This window comes from Sebastes fasciatus, chromosome 20 (genome assembly GCF_043250625.1).
Source record: "Sebastes fasciatus isolate fSebFas1 chromosome 20, fSebFas1.pri, whole genome shotgun sequence".
Taxonomy (NCBI): domain Eukaryota; kingdom Metazoa; phylum Chordata; class Actinopteri; order Perciformes; family Sebastidae; genus Sebastes; species Sebastes fasciatus.
Genome location: NC_133814.1, coordinates 26,239,955 through 26,265,294, shown reverse-complemented (window position 1 = coordinate 26,265,294; position 25,340 = coordinate 26,239,955). Strand labels below are relative to the sequence as shown.

The window sequence follows — 25,340 nt, the reverse complement described above, 5'->3', positions numbered from 1 at the left end:
ATAGATCGCAGTCAGGAGGACTAACATCCTGCCGTCAGCGGCGTTTACATTTTTTAAAACTTCTCTCGTAATCGGATGGATGTTGAACAAGACACAAGCCGCTGAGGCAGAGTTTGGCTCCGCTGGAGTGCGGTCTCTTTATTTCACAGCGTTCGACTGTGTGTGTGTGTGTGTGTGTTTTAACAAGACTTCTAAGGGCTTTTAACATGCTGTCTGCCATGTAATTAGTGTATATGGCTAACTAGATCCCAGCAGGCACTTTTAAACACTTTCCATGGCTGCACACCTCACAGGCCAAGAAGCACTTGCAGGGAGAAAAAAAAAAGGGAAAACGCGGGTTAAGCAACGCTCTGCAACGCTACACTGAGAATCTGAGCTGCAGCATGGTTTCATTTGAAATGCACATCACAGGTGGAGAATATAAAGCTGTTTCAACATCTTGTGGTCAAAACATCTCATGCTACTCAACTGGAAGTCCAATAAGACTGATCAAATATTTGTAAAAACACGTGGCTTTGAAAAGGAAGTAATGTAATCGGTGTGTGCCCGACCACCGTGTATAGGGATGCACCGATACCACTTTTTTCAGACCGAGTACAAGTACTTCCATTTGGGTACTCGCAGATACCGAGTACCGATACGAGTACTTGTCTGTGCCAAAAGACTCTCGTTAACAGCCAGCTGGAGGGTGTGAGCGACACACGGCAGGCTGGGGAGTACCGCATACGAGGCGGTGCGCCGCGACCGGCTCTAGGTCGGCTTGGAAAGACTCGGGGCGAAGGTGCTTCACGGGGCGGTGGCCAAAGTGTCACCAGGGCGGACTGTCCGCGTCGTGACCCCCAGGGCGGGGTTCGGCCCACGTAAAAGGCGCCAGGGGTCTGCGGCGATGTCGGCAACCCACCCGACCCGTCTTGAAACACGGACTAAGGAGTCTAACGCACGCGCGAGTCAGAGGGTGCAAGCAAAACCCCGTGGCACAATGAAAGTGAGGGCTGGAGCGTGCCGGCTGAGGTGGGATCCCGGCCCGTCTCGCCTGCGCCGTCGGGGAGGTGGAGCGTGAGCGCGTGCGATTGGACCCAAAAGATGGTGACGAGAGGTTAACGCCACGCTGCCGTAAAGTGGTATCGGAGTCGTTTTGCAAGTACGAGTACATGAGCACAGTATCGGACCCGATACTGGTATCGGTATTGGTGCATCGTTAACCGTGTAACACCAGTAACTTCGACTACCGCGGCAAGCGGGTTATTCAACGTGTCTCCATGCCTTCATCCATCCAGCCTTCGTGAATTTTCCGTACGAAGAAGTGCAAAACATCGTGAATTCTTCCTGCCCGTCGTCCGCCATGTTTGTTTACAGTCCTGTTTGATTGCAAGATGATCGGGACTCTTGTTGTTCATGAATGAATCTGTTAGTGTGTGGCGTGCTGTTTTCACCAAATCGCTGCTCTCCACACGCTGTTAAATATAACACAACATGTCGTTATGTGTCGGCTCTCTCATGTTTTCAAACTCTGCTAAAATTTGAAAAATCTTTTAGTGTGGGCCAGACTTAAAGCACTAAAGAGATCTAAATATGGGGGAAATGGAAATATGTAACACTGCACATTATTACAGATGTGTGTAAGAGCATGTATGTGAGAGAGACAGAGAGACAGAGAGAGAGAGACAGAGAGAGAGAGAGAGAGAGAGAGAGAATGAGATGCAAAGGCATCTGGATTTGATCAGCATTTCCCTCTGAACGGCCTGTTTGTGTGGTCATACAGTGTGTGGCAGCGCACAGCAGAGCAGCCTGATGTGTTTGTTGGGTCATGGAAGTGCCGTGACATGAGGACATCTGTAGGTTGTCCATCTGTATGGCTCTCTGGGGAGTTTCGGTTATATAAGGATCCTACAGGGAGCTCGCAGATCAAAGCTGCGCTCGTATAAAAGACACACAAGGTGAGAAGACGACGGCGAACAAGTTCAGAAGCGATGACGCCGATGTTTGGTGCAAATTGGAAGACGTGAGAGAAGTGGAAACAAATTTAAATTGAAAACTGTCCTCCTACAAAACAAGACGGTCGGGGGAGACAGAAAAATATTTGTGGGTAAAGTAGCCGTCTTTTTCCCCATGTGTTGAACTGGAGAATAAAATTCAATTAGTGAGTTCGCTGCTGTCAGTAGGAGCACATGTAAACAGACGCCGGAGCGCCAGGTTAGCTGGGTTAAACATTTCTGCTGCGTGGCCTCCCGGCCGCTGATATCTTCACTCACTAATGTGTGGCATGGAGGGAGAACACATGGCAGCAACGCGCCTTGGCTCGCTCACACGAGTTTATGAAAGTAGAAGAAACCAGACACGCAAACGGACGCCGCTGGCCTCTCTCTGCGATGTACACGCCTGGACGTGCGTGTGTGTGCTTCTGCGAGTGGCTGCTGCATTTCATTTTTCTAACATTTATCTGGCCGCGCTGTGGCCTCTGAGGTCCGGCTCTCGTCCACCGGAGCTACAGATGTATGCTAACTAGTAGCAGAGCTCTCTCCCTCGCTCTCCCCTCTGAAAAAGGGTTTGGCCGCGGCCGCCCACCAAACACAACCGCCCATACCAGACGAGTGCATCACCCCTGTTCGGAAAGAATGAACACATTGCTTCCTAATACGTTCCCAATGGGTGCAGGTATTTGTGAGGGAGTCAGTGATCTGCAGTATAATTGGTTCTTAAACTAGGCCATGATGCTGCACGTTATACAGCAGTTTGTAAACAGATGATCACGAGTCCAAACTAATGACAAAATATTCTGAATGAAAACAAAGAAAATGACTTTCCCATCATTTTGAAACAGTATCTGACAGTTTTCCTGCTCATAACATCTTGGAATTTAAGGCCTTTTTTTCCCCGGAAAGGGTCCGATCCAAACTAGTGGCCTCTAACGCAACGGGGTCAGCACTGTTTGTTCCTTTAACAGTCAGCGACCGGGCTCGGTGGTCCCTCTGATTAGAGCCCAGCTGAGATCAGACATGGGGACCACTCCGGAGCCCCTTAAAAACATGCCCTTTAATTATTTGTGTAAGTGTAAGTGAACAAGTGAGTGGAAACTATGCGGCGTCCAGCCTCCCGCTGCAGGGGAGCACCGCTGTTAAGCTTGTGGCACGCCGATGGTGTGCGATGCATTTACGCATCGGAGGTTCAGGTCAACATGTTAATTGGCCTGGACCGTCCAGGTGCACTCAGCTCCTATCTAGGCCACCTATACATGTATTCATGTTATATAATCTCTTCATTATGACCTTCATCGAACTTTATTGGCTGAACTCTCGACACAGCAAACCCCCCCCCTGAACCTCACATCTCCTAACACAAAGTGAAAGGCAACGCTGCATCGCCATGCAAATAAAATAATAGTGGTTTTTCATTTGTTTATGTTTTCTGAGAACGAGTCGGGAGGGAGGAAGAGGAGGAAGAGGAGATTTTGTTCCAAAACAGAACATGAGCCAAAAAGTTCAGAAAGGTAGAAATCTCAGCAGCTGACAAAGAAACCGTCGCGTGCGTCTACAGAGGGCTGCAACGGACTTATTTCCATTATTAATCAGTCTGATGATTATTATATTTCTGGTTAATCGATTTAGCGTTAAGACTGTGTGTCATAAAATAGTGAGAACTTCTTTTCACAGTTTCCAAGAGCCCAAGGAAAGTCCTAAAATGCCTAGTCCAAAACTAGGGCTGTCAAAGTTAACGCAAAAGCAACGCGTTAACGCAAATTCGTTTTAATGCCACTAATTTCTTTAATGCATTAACACAACTTCGGAGGTTGTAACAGGCTAGAGTGAAGATACTGTTATCATATGAAACTAGAAAACTTGAGGAATCCATTGGTACCAACCATGGTATCAACATACACGCTTGTCAAGAAGGAGGCTAAATAACGCTCCAAACTTTTGGTGAGGAAAAACTCGCATGGCCATTTCCAAAGGGGTCCCTTGACCTCTGACCTCCAGATATGTGAATGTAAATGGGTTCTCTGGGTACCCACGAGTCTCCCCTTTATAGACATGCCCACTTTATGATAATCACATGCAGTTTGGGGCAAGTCATAGTCAAGTCAGCACACTGACACACCCGGCCAATAGTGGGCGTGTTCGTCGTTGTCATAAAGAAACAGAAATTGTCTCCAGTTTCAGTGTCGGGAAAGTGTGAGTGGAGTTCATTTAAAGCATGCCGACACCTTTAATCTGAACAGTAGTCGATTCATTTACTACTTGTTTCAGTGCTTGCTGAGTTATCAGTATTGTCCTATGAAAGCCGTGTGGACACAGAGAATCAAACAGCTTCAGCTGCTTCTGTTTCCATCTTCCTTCCTTACATCACGGCGAGCGTGTGGCCCGTCTATCACCCGCTGACCTTTTTTCTTTCTGCCACTCCTTTTTCCACGCTCCCCTGTCTCCTTTCCAGCTTCCCCTCGCTCCTCCCTTCCTCACCTCAGCATCTTCACCGCACACTCTGTCCCGGTCAGCCTCTCATTATTTTTACCCACCAGAATGTGGACCAGCTCCACTTCATGCGAATAGAAAACCACAAGTTTTGTTCTGCCTGGACAGCACCCAGGCTCAAGGGCTGCTTCAGGCTGCTCAACTCGCATCAATACTTTCTGGACAAACATATTAAAGCGAAAGGGGTCGAGAGAGGAAGCGAGAGATAATTACTTTCTTTGAATCCAGAATTTGTGAATTAGAACAATCATTTAAATCCATCATTCACAGCGTGTCCCATTAACGGAGTGAAACTGAAGCACTCGGAGTGAATACAAATCAAAACATTCACTTACGGCTCTATTTTTCTCCATGTCAGCTCTCTCACATCTCCATCACATTATGAGCTCCTCCAGCCAGTAGTGACCAGAGGCGTGCATTAACCAGCTGAGATGAAGGCCACCAGTTGGGTCGCCTCACGTCACTTTTGTCTCGGCCAAAATGTTGCACTCGAACACATCGCAAAGACTACAGCCGACGGCGTACATTCTGCGCCTAAATGAGAAGAAATAACTCTCCACGCCAGCAGGTGGCGGTAGTCTGTGTTTGTCATTAAAAAATGGAAACATAAAGACTGAGGACGGCGGATATATAAGCTGTTGTTATGAAACATACATGAAATAAAGCAGCGTCTGCCAACCATTTTCACACCACTCTCACTCGCCACTTAGCTTCATTCCAGATGTTCATGTCGCTGGTTTGCTTTCCTCATGTCCGTTTCTCTTCTCGTGCACTGATTCGTTTAAGCTGAACCGCCAATCAGAGTGATTTCTCTCACCGATGGGCGCCGCCGCCGATTCAACATGCTGAATCGGCCGAAAAAACTCAAGACACGGGCAGACTAGAGCCGCCGATACGGGACACGCTGCAAAAACTAGACCGGCAGCGGTCCCCGACGGCCCCAAACTGTCCGACGGCCGGCCGCGGCTAACGAATGAGCTAATGCTAAACATGAAGCATAAAGTAGCAGTGAGATGGGGCTCAGAAATGGAGAACAAACTTGTTGATTTGTGGCAACAACACAAGTGTTATTTTAACGTGTCTTTATGAATTTTCAGTACAAAGTAAAATCTAACATCACTAATTCTTCCTGCCCGTCGTCCGCCATGTTTGTTCACACTAAAGTCACCTTTCATTGCCAGAGATTTTGCAAGATTTTTTTAGTCGGGACTGTTGTTGTTCATGAATTAATCTGTTTTGTCAAAATTGTTGCTCTCCACACACTACAGGAACAAAACTGTTTATAAAGTCTTTTAGTTTGGGCCAGACTTAAGACACATTCATGTTCAAGAACAGTACTTTGAAAAGACAGCAGAGGAAGTCTTTTGGACCAAACTGATGATGTAAACTGTATAAAGTGAATTAAAAGTGTCCCGGCATCCGACTGGTGTTTGGTTTGGCTGATGAGGAGACCCAGAACAACTCACAAGGTGCACATCACCACCAACACACCTGGTACTCTTCCCTGAACTCTAACAATAAAATATATTACACAAACAAACTTATGCCACATGAAATTGTAAAATGTGTGCAAATGATTTGAAACGTGTTCCACACATGACTGTGACCGTTCACAGTGTCCCAACAGATCACTCAAACTGCAAACTGTAGCCGTCAGCAGAAATCATTTCATTATTCTGTCGGTGTGCTTTTATTTGCCTGGTGACTCGATCAACAAGGTATTTGCTGTTCAGCTCTGCTCATGCCAAGAAATACATAACAAAGAATAAAAAGAGGTGGTGTGTGGGGAGGGGGGGAGAGAAAGGAAGCTCAACTGACTTTTAAAAGAATAAAAAGGTTGTTTCAATTTTCCCAAACAATACATCAAGTCAAACGGGCAGGCAGAGCTCACACTTAAAGCACTTTCAGGTTCATATAAAAAGGGATATGTTTTTCCATGTCGTGTCTCATTTGCTTGTCCAACAATCAGAATCAACCCAACTGGGCCAAATAATTGAGTCCAGCCTGAGTGTGTGTGAGCTGAGCTGATTTATACACTGAAACATGTATAATCATTGAATAGTCGCTACAACAGAAGGCAAGGATGCAATTAAAATGCACCCTTACAAAGTTATTACTCCACACAATAATGTGTCTGTGGCCGAACAAGAAACAACCTAATAAGCTCTTTCTAATGAGATGAACACTCACTTCTTGCCTGCAGCGTTCCTCCGCTTTGTTCTGGTGGGAGTGATTTACTATTTGGTTGTTAGTTCAAAGTCGTAGCAGTAAATTCTTCATGTAGACAGGACAGGAAAAGTGAACTGTAACCCTCGTTATGACTTGATTTTCTTCTGTTATTTGCCTTTATAGCCGCAGATTAATAAGAGAAGAACTGGAAGACCCTCAAAGTGAGGTCCTGACTGTTCTGTACCTCACATCCCATAAAGCTCAAAAATGAAATTCAAGATGATAAATTGTTTTTTTTCAGAGGTAAGCATGCTGGACACTGGCGTCTAATGATAAGCCCTCTCTCTAATTGAAGCTCATGGGAACGAGGGGTTGGAAGTACGGCTGAAAGGATTCCTCGAGTACTTCGATAACTAAAACAACATCTATGCTAATTCTTTACATCGAAGATTTGATTAATCCATATAACTATATAGTGTACGGTGTTTCACCAGGCTGTTCTCATACACCGTTATAGCTATAAATATGAAAACAAATGCACTGGAATTCATATATATCCAATTAAATCAATGCGCATTTAATCCACGTAATCATGAACCAGGAAGTATAAAGATCGATAAATACCGTATAGGGAGGAGACTGCTGTTCGTGTCCCGATTTATTTGTCACGTAACTTCCGTACTTCGGTAGCGCCACTTCCTGAGTTATTTTAACCCAAACCGTTACTTTTCTTAAACCTAACTAAGTCATTTTATTGCCTAAACTAGGGATGCACCGATACCACTTTTTTCAGACCGAGTACAAGTACTTACATTTGGGTACTCGCTGATACCGAGTACCGATACGAGTACTTCTCTGTGCCAAAAGCCCCTCGTTAACAGCCAGCTGGAGGGTGAGAGCGACACACGGCAGGCTGGGGAGTCCCGCAAACGATATGCATGTGACGAGCGGAAATTGACATGTGTTGCTGGACATTCGTAGGAGAATGCACGAAAATGAGGAATAACTTTTCATAAGATATCACAGGCACCGTTGTATGAGGATTAGTACGAGTCCGCTCCGTGGACGGATGCTTTCGAGACTAAAGGCTAAAGAAAATGACAGAAAAGTGTCCAAAGTTTGGGATCATCTCAAGCTGAAACAAAACAAAAACTCTGTGCAGTGTTTCTATTGTAAAACCAAACTAGCTTATCACAATAGCACGATAGGGATGTCACAAGAATCAACAATTTGGTACCAAGTCAATGTCAAAATTCTGAAAATGTGACGCTACTCGTTTTTCTACAGCACCGCAGTTACTGTAGGTTCAGCTCTATCAGTAAAAATGAGTATTGGGTTAAAGGTAAATTCTAACGCCATCATGATGTGTTCAAATGTAATCATGTAAAATGTAGTTTTTGAAGAGAAACTTGAATAAATCCAGTTGTTTGTAGGAGATAATTTCACTGCACTATAAAATAGATAATCGAGAGGAAATTATGACCTGTTTAATTTCAAACAAAAGACAGTATGTAAATGGTAATAAAGGTTATAGTGCCAATGGTCTGTAAAGCTTAGTTTGTTTTCCTTGAAGCACTCACATCTACTGTATGTCTCAGATGTTCAGGTTATAGGATATCTAATAGTTATGAGTCCAATTAAAATGATGTTTTCCCATCTAATCTGAAGCTTTCTGACCTTCAGTTCTTCAAGAATACACAGATTATTAATATTTCTGTATGCTTTTAATGCAAAGATATTGAACTGGCTTGTTAATGTAAAGTCAAATATATTCCCCAGCTCCGTTTCCCTTAGAATAACATCCATACAGCGGGATTCAGCAGGACATTAATCGGCGGGCGTTCAGGACAAAAACCTGCGGATGCTAATGAGCACTTTGTCACACAGTGTTGGAGCTGCAACATCCACACGTTTTAATGATTTAACGAGCAGGTCTGACGGAAAGGCGCAGTGTGTATAAATGGATTACTGAAGTGCGTTTGCCAGAGAGCTCAGTTAGCGGCTAACATTCCCTCATTAAAGTCTTCGCCGTCAGCTTTGAGGTGTTGCTTATACACACGCATTCGTAACGTCTGTTTTTCTAAAGGTTAATAAGCACATTAAATAGGGGGCACTCATTTGGAATATTGTGTAACGTGAATAAACATTGTGCAAGCAAAAGACTGGATAATGTGTGGATAATGTGTTGGGAGTGATTGAGCGAATGTGGGAAAATATCATGGAAAATATTAGCAAATCGGAAAATGTTACAGGTAGTTGGAATACGAGAGATATTGTAACAATATAATGCGTTCTGAGCTTGTGATGACAAATCTTCCAGAACAACATGAAATCTCACCCTTTACTCTCTCATTTGCTCATTCTCACACACACACACACACACACACACACACACACACACACACACACACACACACACCAGTGCGTGGTGAGGATTGTTTCACTAATGAGTTGGTTTGGCTGCAGTTGAGTTATGGGCATGAGAGCATGGTGGGACCTCACCCCAGTGCAGCCTGGGAGAGTGTACTGAGTGCACCTCACGCCACGGGCTGCCAAGGTCCTGTTCTGACTGATTTATCAGCCTGCAACTGTTGACTGATGAGACGGAGGTGACACGGGTTTGTAGACGGGGGGCCGTGAACCCGACCACAAGCAGTTTGAAGGGAAATAGTCACATCCTTTACCTGAATTCTGCCAGTTTTTGTTAAAAGAAATAGAATGACGCTGCAGCTATTGTGCAATTGTCAAAGTTAACGTGATAATAACGCGTTAATGCAAATTCGTTTAACGCCACTAACGCAACTTGAGGTTTTTTAGGAAAGCTAGAGGGAAGATACTGGTATCATATGAATCTAAAAAACCTGATGATCCATCGGTACCAACCATGTCATACTAGCTTTTCTCAAAGGAGGTTAAATATCACTCCAAACTTACGCTAAATTTCTGTGTGTCTGTGTGACACCATGTGATGCTGAAGGGAGGCGTTAATCTTTAGTTTATGCAGTGACGAGCGGGCCGTCTCATTCCAGCAGGTGACCGTTGGTTGTTCTACTTAGTGGAGCGGATAGTGGAAAAATCGTGCAAATAGTGATACAAGCACCAAATTTGGCATGATGATTCCCGAGGGGTCACTTAGCAAATATAAACGATCGGCCACTTGAAAATCCAATACGGCGGCCATTTTTCAAGATGGCCGCCAAATTGACCTGCCGTTAATGGTTTCTCTCATAGAAATTCATCTACTTGGTCAATTTGAGTGATCTTGGTGTCAAAGTATGTGATTTCTAGCATGCTGGATCTTATTTTGATAGTTAAATAATTTTTAACTTCAATATAAATTTAGTCGCGGAGAATGTTTTTCTTAAAAAAATGCATGATTTTGATGAACTTGAATGATTGTGATGTAGAATTATATGTTTTCTGGTATGCTATCTAATCTAACAATTTTTACAGCTTTAACATCCTCCAATACGTTTTTTTTTTTTTAACTTTTGGCTGTCCGGTGAGTTTTTGCTTTGTGGTGTTTGCAAGGCTCAATTGGCTTGTAGGCCTACTGTTGTAGATATCAATAGCTGCTGTTGCCATAGGTGTAGGGCTTAGTGGTAGAGGTAGCACCTTTGTTTCAGAAGTCAGCCACATCCTCCAGGATGGACTACTCGCACTGGTTCACACTACTCGCGGAGAGCTTTTCAACTCAGTTGCAGACATTCCTGCGACTGGTTCAGCATCTCTTTTTACAAAGAAAAAAAGGTAGGAGTCAATCTGTGAAATCTATTGTTTCTGTTGCACGTCAGTCAAATCTGGGGATGACCAAAAAAATTGATTTAGATCCTAAAACCTGCAAATTTTACTTTTTATTCAGAATAAATGCTCTGGAAAATAATTGCATGTTCTTAAAAATACTGACTAATTATTATTAAACCTCCTTGGCCACTTCACCAAATGCATACTGTATATTCCTTTATTCAATTACACCTTGCTGGTTGTTTGAAGGTTGTTTTTTATATTTATTCACTCCCATGTTGATAAGAGTATTAAATACTTGACAAATCTCCCTTTAAGGTACATTTTGAACAGATAAAAAATGTGATTAATTTGTAATTAATCGGGATTAAATATTTTAATTGATTGACAGCCCTAACTATCAATTTTTTGGAGAAAGTGACTCCAGTCTCTCAGTCTCTGAATATGCGCGGTCAACTTCCATGATGTGCTACCAACTGTAAAACGTCATATTGTATGTATGTCCTTTGATTGTTGATACACATTATCAGGGTTGGGAGGGTTACTTTAAAAATGTATTTCGTTACAATTACTAATTACCTGTTAAAAATTGTAGTCAGTAACCTAATCCAAGTATCACAATATTAAAGTAATGTAATTTGATTACTTTCTGTTACTTTTGGGTTACCTCAATATGCAAATAAAGTAGGGCCGTCAAGGTTAACGCGATAACGTGTTAACGCAAATTAGTTTTAAAGCCACTAATTTCTTTAACGCATTAACATAACTTTTAAAGCTGAGTGAAGATACTGGTATCATATGAAACTACAAAACCTAAAGAATCGATTGGTACCAACCATGTCATACTAGATTGTAGTGAAGGAGGTTAAATAATACTCCAAAGTTATGCTAAATGTAAAAGCAATTAAAAGCAGTATATTTGCCCACTTGATAAGAGTATTAAATAAACAAATCTCCCTTTAAGAGACATTTTGAACAGATGAAAAATGTGCGATGAATTTGCGAATAATTGCGATTAACTATTTCAATCGATTGAAAGCCCTAAAATAAAATAAAGATAAAAGAAAAGAGAAATGCTGAAATTTCATCATTATTTTGTATGTAAAGCAGAAGAGGGAAAACAAACATCCCAGTACAGAGACAGTTATGCTTTCCAGCTGTGATGATGCTGTCATCATCCGAGGACTCAAATCATTTGGCACATTAGTGTTGCCGGATTATAACTTGGAGCTGCAGCAGTACCCGTAGAAATTAAATTGCGGGTGTGATTTTTTTTTGCCATGTCATCACTATTCATATCTCTAAAACCCATGTGTTTGTGATTTAATTGCTCAGATTGATGCGCCTAACTTTAAAATGTACACATTTTAGGGTGAATATTCCAGTATTTTTTCATATTGTTATATAGTTATATATATATCGTAGAAAAAATATATTGCAATCAGTTATTTTTTCCAATATCATGCAGCTCTATTGTGCAGCCCCTGCACACTAAGTGTACCATTTTATAAAGGCTAATGCTAATACTATCGCTAACAGTCCTTCTTTCGTGAGTCCAGATGTGACGGCAAACGAGCAGATTGTCAGAACAACGTAGTCGTGTTATGTCAGAACGTCGTGCGTTACTGCGTGACTGAAATGAGCAGCTGGAGTAACGGAGAGCTGAGGTCACAGATGGGCAAAGCAACAATGCAGCTGGGGATTTGGAAAAAGTGATAAAACAAACTATTTTTAGTTCCCGCTCAATATAATAATATAATAAAAAATATTGCACCATTCATTTTACAGCACCTCCGTCATCATGAAAACCAAAAATTCACACCCTGGAGAAAACTAATAGAGGCGATGCTATCACTGCAGAAATATGTAGTATTATTTATTTTTTTTGTAGTTAAAGTTTTGACCAAATAAGTAGAAAAGGTACCGAGGTTATACCTTTTGAATTCTTAGGAAAAATCTAATTTGGATTTCTGTTTGACTTTTAAATGTCAAATAAAAATACTCAAGTCCTTCATTCAAAATGTTTGTATTAGCAATAAAATAACCTCATCCAACGTAAAAGTACACATAGTGAAGAATTGTAGAGTTTATCTTACTGTCAAGTTTAGGTTAAGGCTTATTTGTTGGATTTTATCATGTCGACCTGTTTTTGTCTTCCAGTACACACTATATTTTTTAACTGTCAGATGATTATTATTATTATTATTTTCATGATTTCAGTTTGAAAATGTTAATTTAAAGGTAAAAGTAAAAGCTGAAATGTTTACATTTTGGGGACACACAATTCTTACTCAACAATAGTCATTATTCTCGTTAATCTCTTATTGCATGTGAAGTATAAAGGCACGTTACTGGAGTCAAAGGTTGGCTTAATGTTCTGGAGTGTTTCTGATCTCCGCCTCAGTGTCTCAATATCTCAATATCTCCATTAGAGCTGTTCCGATACCAATACCAGTATCGTAAATGTGTCCAAACTATTACCCAGAAAAACGTATTTAACCGGAAATTAGGGATGCACCGATACCACTTTTTTCAGACCGAGTACAAGTACAAGTACTTGCATTTGGGTACTTGCCGATACCGAGTACCGATACGAGTGCTTCTCTGTGCCAAAAGCCCCTCATTAACAGCCAGCTGGAGGGTGTGAGCGACACACGGTAGGCTGGGGAGTCCCGCATACGAGGTGGTGCACCGCAACCAGCTCTAGGACAGCACCTAGTGCAAGCAAAACCCCGTGGCGCAATATAATTGAGGGCCAGCGCGCGACGGCTGAGGTGGGATCCCGGCCCCGCTGGGTCACCACCAGCGTGAGCGATAGGACCTGAAAGATGGTGAAGAGAGGTTAACGTCACGCTGCCGTAAAGTGGTATTGGTGCCGTTGTATGGGAGCCGTTTTGCGAGTACGAGTACATGAGCACAGTATCGGACCCTATACCCGATACTGGTATCGGTATCGGCGCATCCCTACCGGAAATCAATTCTTCTTTGCCGCTCCAAAACAGTAGCCTTCACTGTGCTGTCTCCCTGGATGTATCATGGCCGCCACTGGCTACTACTGTTTTAGAGCAGCGAAGAAGAACTGATTGCAGGTAGTTTGTCAAGTGACGACAGCAAACAACAACAGTGCGGTGCTGGTGGAGAGGGTGACGGTGACGGAAGTCAGAGCGAGGAACATGTCAACTGTTTGGCAACATTTCACAGCAGATAATCTGTTAACGTTTTACAGGGTTTAACCTGAGCCAGGCCAGACAACACAGATAGTAATCATATCACATCCATGCATGTTCAGTAGTAAACAGCTGTTAAATAATAATTATGACAACTATATATTATTTTATCACGTTGGTATCGAATCGGTACATGGTATCGGCCGATACCACAAGTTCAGGTATCGGAATCGGGAAGGAAAGAATGGTATCGGAACATCTCTAATCTCGGTGTCAGTAGATAAATGTGCATCACTTTCTCATCCCAACACATCGTCCGAATGAGTCGGAGGCCACGGTGGAGTCAGAGAGAGACGAAGAGACACACAGAGTGAACAAGTTGAGGTAGAGCGAGGAGGGGTGAGCGAGTAATTACCTGCAGCTGCTGCGCTTACTGTAGTCGGGGGGGTATAAATCTGTAACCACATCAGAAATTATCCATAAAATTTACAGCTTAGGAAAACCATGTGTGTGGCTCTTTAACACTCCTTAACCTACAGAGCCGTTTAAACGCTGCCCCGGAAAAGAGCCGCCGGGCAATCAGAGCGTGTAACTCCGACGACTACGGTACGCGGTGACATACGTCGTATACATTTTTCAACGGGGAAAGAAAAGAGAGATCAAAACAGGTAAAAAAAGCCGGTGGAAAAAGCAAAGCCCTGAGCAGCCAATCAATCACTTTAATGAGTCTGTGTGACTTTAAGGAGTTATGAGGACTGGGCAGAATATGGTCCCACAAAAAACAAAAAAAAACACAAATATATAAATGCATAAAGAAGCCAGAGGCTGTAAAAGAGAAAGCTAGAACTAACTTTCTCACCAGGACTGGAACCATTCACACATCTGAGATCAATTAATCTGTCTGGCCATTCATTCACTTCTCAATGAACTAAAGTAAAGTACTACTGAACTGTACATGAGAGGCTGTCTGTGTGGATGTATGGACGACCTGATGTATAGTCACACTGCATCTTATGTAGTAAAGGTCATGGGTTGACCCTAACCCAGTATCAGTGTCAGATACATCAAAATAAAAGACTAATATACCCTGACATATAATGTGGTAACTAGAGCTGCGTGGTCTTTTACATCTATGTCAGATTGGCATCAGTATCAGCAGGTGTTGCGGTATTGGAAATAAATAAGTGGCATCAAGCCACCTGTGGCTGTTACCGCCAACGAAACAGCAACGGCTGTGGCACAGGAGGTAGAGCGGGTCGTCCACTAATCAGAAGATCAACGTTAGACCCTGATGAGCAGCTCTTCACCTTGTATGGCAGAACTCTGACATCAGCGTATGTGTGTATGAATACGTGAATGTCAGAAGCAGTGTTGCACGGTACACCGATACAGTGGAAACCGCTTATATGGATCAAAAAACTTGGGACAGAATCATTCCTATACAAGCGCTGTTTAAATAATCTGTTCTCACTCGCTCAGCTCGCTCCACCTCTCACGTGCATGCGCGCACACTACACACTGCAGAAGAGTTAGTTTAGCTCTGAGAATATCTAGTGAATGTTCAGTGGACGTTTGTGCAGAAATAACTGCTGCAGCTCCTCCAGACCAACAGAGGTTTCCCGTGTCTTGTGAAGTGACGGGGCTCCGCAGAGAGAAACGTTATCGTCTCCGACCAAAACTCCGGCGTCTCCCCCGTTCCCTCCGGCTGCGGTCGGGAGGCTGAGGCGGGAAAAGCCAACACTAGGATCAGCATTGATTCATGGAGAGACCTTGGTCTGGTCAGCTAACATTACTGCCAAGCAGCTGAAATATAGAGTGATATTGTGCTTTTAGCTGACGTGTGTCTCCTCGCTGTGTTGACCGATGCTCGTTCATGTCTATGTAGAGCGAGCACAAGCCTGAGCAACAGGACGCTGACTTTAGTTGACTTAACGGCCACAGGTGTCGCTGTTAACAAGACATTTATGATTCTTACAAACAGTCCCTTTAAAAGAGATATTTTCAAAGCAATATAAAATAGATATTTGAGAGGTAATTATGACCTGTTTAACTTCCTAACAAAAACCAGTACGCAAAAAGTAATAAAAGATAAAAGATTGGGTATCAAGAATCATGGAATTTCACTGTTATTGGTATCAACTACTAAATCTCTGGTATCGTGACATCCCTTCTAGTAAATAGCAAACATATAAACTAAAATGTTTTTAGGAGAGTAGTAGAGTGGCTGGATGTGTCCCCAGGATGATCCCAGTGAAAGCATTAAATGGCGTCAGTGGACGGGAGGAGGTCATAAAGCTGTTTATTGTCACAGGTGGGGCAGAGTGTGTGATGCTGTTGAGGTTGTAGGCCCAGCTGGAGGAACCAGCAGTGTTCAGAATGAAGCCCCATCCCATCCGGGCCATGCCTCAGGGCCCGCTCCATGATCAAGTGGACATGTTTACATGTGACTACAGCTCACTGACTCCGTAATGACTTCAAAAGTAAGCTCTTAACTGTTATTCATTTTAAAAGGGACTTATTGCTTGTCTTCATGACTGCTACATAAATATATATCAATCCCTCCCGGGTGCTGTGAATGGGGGGGATCGCATCAGGAAGGACATCCAGCGTAAAACCTACGCCTAATCTGTGGATGTTGTGACTCGCCATCTCTGGAAACTCCCTAGAAACTTTTGACCTAAACGTTGTCGATCTAAAATGAAGACAGATTCAGCAACTGCACGGCGTATTTGTTGCATAAAATATTTTCAGAAACACATTTCGGTGAACTATTTTCGTGACATGAGAGAAGAAAGTTTCCAAACGAGCCGCCACGTTGGTTCCGGTTTGAAGGCTGGGAGCAGCAGCACACGAGGGAAAGTGTTCGTCCAATCAGGAGCCTTGTGTCTCATGGCGATCCCTCGCGATAAAACACGCCCCTGTGGACAGTTGTAGCGTCGGCCCATTTGACCACGGAGATGTGAGCGACGGCCGGCTCGACCGCAACGTTACCGCGATACGATAACGTTTCCTGTCCGTGACAGAGTTAGCATGCAGCTTTAGCCGTGATATCTAGCTCTGCTTTTCCTGTCAATGTGTGAAACCCAAAGTGTTTCCATCCTTTACTGGATGTGTAGTGTTTACCACGCTGGATTTAACATGTGAGGATGCAGGTCGTATCCACACTGACCCTCCGTCGTTTTCCACTTCCTCGTTGCGGCCAGCTGTGGTTTGTTTTGGTTGACGGATACGGAACGGATATGACGCCACGTTACTCAGACTACAACAATAGAAGCAGTAACTTCCTTCTACCTCCACATAGACTCAAATGAAGCAAATATATCGATTCTGGCATTTTTTTAAAATCACGATACATATGTGAATTGATTTTTTACACACATTGCACTGCTACGCTCACAGCTGTACTGTTATCTTCATACTCGCCGTCAGTCCGTCACACACTCCCTCGCTGTCTCTCTCTGTCTCTCTCGTTAACATTAAGCACACGCCCTAAAGTACACACTGAGTTATTCCTTAAAGGAGTTTGCTCATTTTTAGTTTGAAAAGCATCTTAGAATACAGGCCGGAGGAAACGGAGCAATACGCTGGAGGAAACCCTGGAATCCATCCAATAGTTTTGGAGTTATTTCAGCCTGGACCAACAACATACCAACATTGCCACGGAGCCGTCCCACTAGCATGGCTAAAAGCCAAATCAATACATTCACTGATACTAAAAATAATTCTTATTTAACTAACTCTAACGACAGAAAACTGAGAGAAAACTAGACTCACCAGAGCTGGTTTACCTCTTAATCACCTCTAGAAGCCATGTAGGTCAAAGGGCTGCAGTTTTAAAAAATGTCAAGTTATAAACTTTCCAGATTAAAAGGAGCCTCGCCTCATAACACTCATAGTTACCTCTTGCTGTGATTTGGTGCGGCGGAGAGCAGCTTTATAACAGAAAGGGAAAGGAGATCATGAAGAACTGCCAAGAAGCAGAGTTCAAGAGTGACATAAGGAGGAAGCGACTGTAAAACAGCTTGTCTTTACTGTGGTGTGCTGAGCTGAGCTGAGCTGCGCTGGCCTGACTGCCTTTCACATTGGTGGTTTGACCCGGTCAAGCCCTGCCGACTCCTGCCAGACCGCCGCGCACTGGCGAGGGACTCGGCGACAGCGCTGCAGTGGTTTTTATCCACTGGGACAGCGGCTGCAACAAACTGGTTTCCTACAGCTGAGCATCTCGGAGCAGATCGGTGTCCGCGGCTCATAAATCAGGAGGCCTTTCAGCAACGTCTTTATGACGATTCCCCTCGAGAGATTCACACAGTTTCTCCACATTTCCTCATCCTCTTTTCCTCTCCAATGACTCAACACCCACTTCCAGAATGGGAAGATATATTCCCTTTAATTCGGCTTTTAACTTGACTCTCAAGTGTCTGGGTTCACAGAGTTTCTCTCGCTTGTTATGCAGCTGCCTGACGCTCAGAGTCCCACAGCTCCACTCATCTTACCGGGCTTCTTGTGCTCCGATCTCAATCCTGCTTTTGATGTTGTGCTGCTCACCGTCCACAACAAATCACCATTATCTGTCTCTTATCCTTCTATTTGTCATCACCGTGGCCGTCTGAGAGAGGCAGATATTACTTTACAACCTGATAATAAAAGGCCTGCATGAGCACGGTAGTCGACAACCAGAGAAGGTATATATGTCCTAAAGGTGCTGACTGGACTAAAAAGTGAAACCGTGGAAAAACCCAAATGGCTGGAAACACTTACAAGCAGTTCTCCTCCGCTGTTTCAATCTACAAATAAACTCCAGAGAATTTTCCAAAGAAGTGAAAAGAGAAAGAGGAGATTGGGGAGGGGAAGAAAAAGTGACCTTTAATTTGTCTTTCTCATGCTATGCACATTTACATCCACATGATGTACAACCTCCCTCTGGGATTTCACCAGAGAGGCCGGGGGCGGTCACTGCAGAGGTGCATGACAAGTTGGTTAGTGGGACAGAAATCATTTATAATGTCACCTCCGTGCTTCCAGCCTCTGGTCAAACTGTTGCATAATATTAAAGGACATCTGAGAATAGCTCAGGGTGAAGTGGGTCATCCAGCGTTTTCTTTTTCTTCTGCAATCATTTAGCTTAAAGGCACCGGATCACATGTGAGGAGCGATGCAGAGGTTAATGTTAACGGGAGCTTCAGTGGGAGTCGTCAGAGTTATAATTATTACAACTATGCAGCTGTTATCAATAAAATATAACGCCACTATTGAATGTCGTTATTATATTTGAACTAGGGCTGTCAAAATTAATGCGATAATAACGCAAATTAGTTTTAACGCCACTAATTTCTTTAACGCATTACGCAACTTGCGATATTTAGGTTGTAACGGGCTCAGTTTTAAAGCTAAAGTGAAGATACTGGTATCCTCATATTGATTAATCGATTAGTTGTTTGGTCTATAAAGTGTCAGAAAATGGTGAAAAATGCGACGTCCTCAAATGTCTTGTTTTGTCCACAACTCAAATATATTACTGTCATAGAGGAGTAAAAAAATAGAAAATATTCACATTTAAGAAGCTGGAATCAGAGAATTTAGACTTTTTTTCAAAGGGGCCCCTTGACCTCTGACCTCCAGATATGTGGATGTAAATGGGTTCTATGGATACCCACGAGTCTGTGTTGACCTCTAGGATAATCACAGCCTCATGACATTTTACAGCCACAAACTAGAGACCTAGAGCATTCAGAGGATGGATGGATCAGACTAGAGACCTAGAGCATTCAGAGGATGGATGGATCAGACTAGAGACCTAGAGCATTCAGAGGATGGATGGATCAGACTAGAGACCTAGAACATTCAGAGGATGCATGGATCAAACTAGAGACCTAGAGCATTCAGAGGATGGATGGATCAAACTAGAGACCTAGAGCATTGTGAGGATGGATGGATCAAACTAGAGACCTAGAGCATTCAGAGGATGGATGGATCAAACTAGAGACCTAGAACATTCAGAGGATGCATGGATCAAACTAGAGACCTAGAGCATTCAGAGGATGGATGGATCAGACTAGAGACCTAGAGCATTGTGAGGATGGATGGATCAAACTAGAGACCTAGAACATTCAGAGGATGCATGGATCAAACTAGAGACCTAGAGCATTCAGAGGATGGATGGATCAGACTAGAGACCTAGAGCATTGTGAGGATGGATGGATCAAACTAGAGACCTAGAACATTCAGAGGATGCATGGATCAAACTAGAGACCTAGAGCATTCAGAGGATGGATGGATCAAACTAGAGACCTAGAGCATTGTGAGGATGGATGGATCAAACTAGAGACCTAGAACATTCAGAGGATGCATGGATCAAACTAGAGACCTAGAGCATTCAGAGGATGGATGGATCAAACTAGAGACCTAGAACATTCAGAGGATGCATGGATCAAACTAGAGACCTAGAGCATTCAGAGGATGGATGGATCAGACTAGAGACCTAGAGCATTCAGAGGATGGATGGATCAAACTAGAGACCTAGAGCATTGTGAGGATGGATGGATCAAACTAGAGACCTAGAACATTCAGAGGATGCATGGATCAAACTAGAGACCTAGAGCATTCAGAGGATAGATGGATCAAACTAGAGACCTAGAACATTCAGAGGATGCATGGATCAAACTAGAGACCTAAAGCATTCAGAGGATGGATGGATCAGACTAGAGACCTAGAGCATTCAGAGGATGCATGGATCAAACTAGAGACCTAGAGCATTCAGAGGATGGATGGATCAAACTAGAGACCTAGAACATTCAGAGGATGCATGGATCAAACTAGAGACCTAGAGCATTCAGAGGATGGATGGATCAAACTAGAGACCTAGAACATTCAGAGGATGCATGGATCAAACTAGAGACCTAAAGCATTCAGAGGATGGATGGATCAGACTAGAGACCTAGAGCATTCAGAGGATGCATGGATCAAACTAGAGACCTAGAGCATTCAGAGGATGGATGGATCAAACTAGAGACCTAGAGCATACAGAGAATGGATGGATCAAACTAGAGACCTAGAACATTCAGAGGATGGATGGATCAAACTAGAGACCTAGAACATTCAGAGGATGCATGGATCAAACTAGAGACCTAGAGCATTCAGAGGATGGATGGATCAGACTAGAGACCTAGAACATTCAGAGGATGGATGGATCAAACTAGAGACCTAGAGCATTGTGAGGATGGATGGATCAAACTAGAGACCTAGAGCATTCAGAGGATGGATGGATCAAACTAGAGACCTAGAACATTCAGAGGATGCATGGATCAAACTAGAGACCTAGAGCATTCAGAGGATGATGGATCAAACTAGAGACCTAGAGCATTCAGAGGATGGATGGATCAAACTAGAGACCTAGAGCATTCAGAGGATGGATGGATCAGACTAGAGACCTAGAGCATTCAGAGGATGGACGGATCAGACTAGAGACCTAGAACATTCAGAGGATGGATGGATCAAACTAGAGACCTAGAGCATTGTGAGGATGGATGGATCAAACTAGAGACCTAGAGCATTCAGAGGATGGATGGATCAAACTAGAGACCTAGAACATTCAGAGGATGCATGGATCAAACTAGAGACCTAGAGCATTCAGAGGATGATGGATCAAACTAGAGACCTAGAGCATTCAGAGGATGGATGGATCAAACTAGAGACCTAGAGCATTCAGAGGATGGATGGATCAAACTAGAGACCTAGAGCATACAGAGAATGGATGGATCAGACTAGAGACCTAGAGCATTCAGAGGATGGATGGATCAGACTAGAGACCTAGAACATTCAGAGGATGGATGGATCAAACTAGAGACCTAGAGCATTGTGAGGATGGATGGATCAAACTAGAGACCTAGAGCATTCAGAGGATGGATGGATCAAACTAGAGACCTAGAACATTCAGAGGATGCATGGATCAAACTAGAGACCTAGAGCATTCAGAGGCTGGATGGATCAAACTAGAGACCTAGAGCATTCAGAGGATGGATGGATCAAACTAGAGACCTAGAGCATTCAGAGGATGGATGGTTCAACCTAGAGACCTAGAGCATTCAGAGGATGATGGATCAAACTAGAGACCTAGAGCATTCAGAGGATGGATGGATCAAACTAGAGACCTAGAGCATTCAGAGGATGGATGGATCAAACTAGAGACCTAGAGCATACAGAGAATGGATGGATCAGACTAGAGACCTAGAGCATTCAGAGGATGGATGGATCAAACTAGAGACCTAGAGCATTGTGAGGATGGATGGATCAAACTAGAGACCTAGAGCATTCAGAGGATGGATGGATCAAACTAGAGACCTAGAACATTCAGAGGATGCATGGATCAAACTAGAGACCTAGAGCATTCAGCGGATGATGGATCAAACTAGAGACCTAGAGCATTCAGAGGATGGATGGATCAAACTAGAGACCTAGAGCATTCAGAGGATGGATGGATCAGACTAGAGACCTAGAGCATTCAGAGGATGGATGGATCAGACTAGAGACCTAGAACATTCAGAGGATGGATGGATCAAACTAGAGACCTAGAGCATTGTGAGGATGGATGGATCAAACTAGAGACCTAGAGCATTCAGAGGATGGATGGATCAAACTAGAGACCTAGAACATTCAGAGGATGGATGGATCAAACTAGAGACCTAGAGCATTCAGAGGATGGATGGATCAAACTAGAAACCTAGAGCATTCAGAGGATGGATGGATCAAACTAGAAACCTAGAGCATTCAGAGGATGGATGGATCAAACTAGAGACCTAGAGCATACAGAGAATGGATGGATCAGACTAGAGACCTAGAGCATTCAGAGGATGGATGGATCAGACTAGAGACCTAGAACATTCAGAGGATGGATGGATCAAACTAGAGACCTAGAGCATTGTGAGGATGGATGGATCAAACTAGAGACCTAGAGCATTCAGTGGATGGATGGATCAAACTAGAGACCTAGAACATTCAGAGGATGCATGGATCAAACTAGAGACCTAGAGCATTCAGAGGATGGATGGATCAAACTAGAGACCTAGAGCATTCAGAGGATGGATGGATCAAACTAGAGACCTAGAGCATTCAGAGGATGGATGGTTCAACCTAGAGACCTAGAGCATTCAGAGGATGATGGATCAAACTAGAGACCTAGAGCATTCAGAGGATGGATGGATCAAACTAGAGACCTAGAGCATTCAGAGGATGGATGGATCAAACTAGAGACCTAGAGCATACAGAGAATGGATGGATCAGACTAGAGACCTAGAGCATTCAGAGGATGGATGGATCAAACTAGAGACCTAGAACATTCAGAGGATGGATGGATGAAACTAGAGACCTAGAGCATTCAAAGGATGAATGGATCAAACTAGAGACCTAGAGCATTCAGAGGATGGATGGATGAAACTAGTGTAGGGACCTGCCATTTCTGGTGGCAGAGACAGTCACTTCATGAACTCAGTAACACGATCCTTGACTCTGGATCTCAGTCCTCATTGGCTACAGTAACATTTCACCCAGAGGTGTGAAATTCAGCCAGAACAAAACCAGAGGAATGTCCTTTGTTCCTCCTCTTTCTGCTCTTTGCTCTTCACCTCCTGACCCAAGCTGACCAGCTGCTGGAGGTGAGCCACAGTTCTTTTTCTACTCATCCTCCTCAACAAGCTGACCTGCTGGAGGTGAGATGCTGCGCTCCAGACCGGAAGCAGCTCTGCTCTCTGATTCTATGTTCTGTTAGGAAACAGTCATAGCAACTAAAGGAACCAAAAGGAAGAAGTATTGGAGCGACCAGCTTCCTCCAATCTGCACAACTTGATTTGTGCACATCAAAGACGACATCTTTGATTTGGAACCACAACTTCAACACATGGAATCACAAACCCTTTTCTTCCATGGATCGGTAACGTACTGGGCTTACCTTAGCATTAGCAATCGCACATGGCTGAGCAAGACTGTTCAACTTTGATTTCTAGAAAGTACTTGTATTGATTTGGTTTAATGTTATTCATTGAGTTTGACTGTGTTGATTTATCTGTATTTGATTTTTGGGTAGCTGGCTTCGCCACATCTGATGTGTTTAGTTTATGCTTCACATAGACAAGGTCTTGCATGCAAACTAACCATCTTTTCTAACCCACTGCATATCTAACACACATAAAGATCACATACAGAAACTGTGAATTAGTTAAACATAAACATACAGCTTCAGATAATCTTAACCCCACATCACCCCCCCCCCCCCCTCCCCCTCTGTCCTTCTTCTCAGAAGAACAAAGAGGTCATGTGGTGACATGCTGATGGCCATCTTTGATTCCGCCATCTTTGATTCAGCCATCTTTGTAGTTTTACAGTGCCCGCCATTTTGTTTGTAGGCCATACAGACATTTTGAGACAAGAACCCATCTTGTTTCCCCCCCCTTTCTCTCTCTCTCTCTCTCTCTCTCTCTCTCTCTCTCTCACACACACACACACACACACTGTGTTTGGTTTGTTTAGTTTAGTTATTTAGTTAGATTAATATTGTGTTTTGAACCTTTATTATCTTGTAAATAAATGTTTGTGGAATATACATGCTGGTCTGTTTAATGTTGCACAAGAGTGAATAATGCCAACCTCTGCTATGTCCAGAACTCCGATATCCTTCAACCTTTACTATCTATTTTGGTTATAGTTATTAATTTAATTATTAATCAACGCTCCAAATTGATAGTTTAGTATATATAATGAGACTATATTAACGTTTTGGTCATTGGTCCCTGATTCCAGGGTGGTGCCCCGTTTATTATTAATGTTTATTGATAATCTTTATTAATATTAATAATTCTATTATTATTTATTAATTAATTTGCTAACAACCAAAACCTACTAAAGTAGAATCCCTACACTAGAGACCTAGAGCATTCAAAGGATGGATGGATCAGACTAGAGACCTAGAGCATTCAGAGGATGGATGGATCAGACTAGAGACCTAGAGCATTCAGAGGATGGATGGATCAAACTAGAGACCTAGAACATTCAGAGGATGGATGGATCAAACTAGAGACCTAGAGCATTCAGAGGATGGATGGATCAAACTAGAGACCTAGAGCATTCAGAGGATGGATGGATCATACTAGAGACCTAGAGCATTCAGAGGATGGATGGATCAAACTAGAGACCTAGAGCATTCAGAGGATGGATGGATCAAACTAGAGACCTAGAACATTCAGAGGATGGATGGATCAGACTAGAGACCTAGAGCATTCAGAGGATGGATGGATCAAACTAGAGACCTAGAGCATTCAGAGGATGGATGGATCAGACTAGAGACCTAGAGCATTCAAAGGATGGATGGATCAAACTAGAGACCTAGAGCATTCAGAGGATGGATGGCTTTCCTAGCTAGATTGACAATAAGGGGGTTTCTGAGCAGTTTACACAACAGAAGTGCTCGCCATCCTATCGCCAAAAAATGCAATTCTTGCAGAAATCTCCAAATGTCAAAAGGTTTTGATCCCAAATCACAGCATGATGTTCCTCAAGGTCTTGGTGTCTTAATGTGGTATTTTGGAGGGATTATTGATAATTTTTATCAATTCTAGAGCAGTAAAACATTTTTAAATTTAGCACCAAATCTGTGTTACAAATTTAACAATAATAAAAATTGCTGCAACAACTAATGAGACATAATAGAGCATGGGGATGACCATCATATGCTTCTATCATAATGTTCTAAACCCTTATACACGTTTACAGTTTATTTTAATTAATTAATTCATGTTCATTTCTGAAT

At 43.1% G+C, this 25,340-nt stretch overlaps 2 long non-coding RNA genes across 3 annotated transcripts in view; one reads left to right on the top strand and one right to left on the bottom strand.

Annotated features, from left to right (window-relative positions):
- LOC141758225 (uncharacterized) overlaps positions 1 to 25,340 on the bottom strand; it is a 133,255-nt gene that overhangs the window by 48,112 nt on the left and 59,803 nt on the right. The window lies entirely within an intron of this gene.
- Positions 10,310 to 24,137, top strand: LOC141758227 (uncharacterized). Its single transcript, XR_012591839.1, has 2 exons — positions 10,310 to 10,385; positions 23,177 to 24,137. It is a non-coding gene; the product is annotated as an uncharacterized LOC141758227 (long non-coding RNA).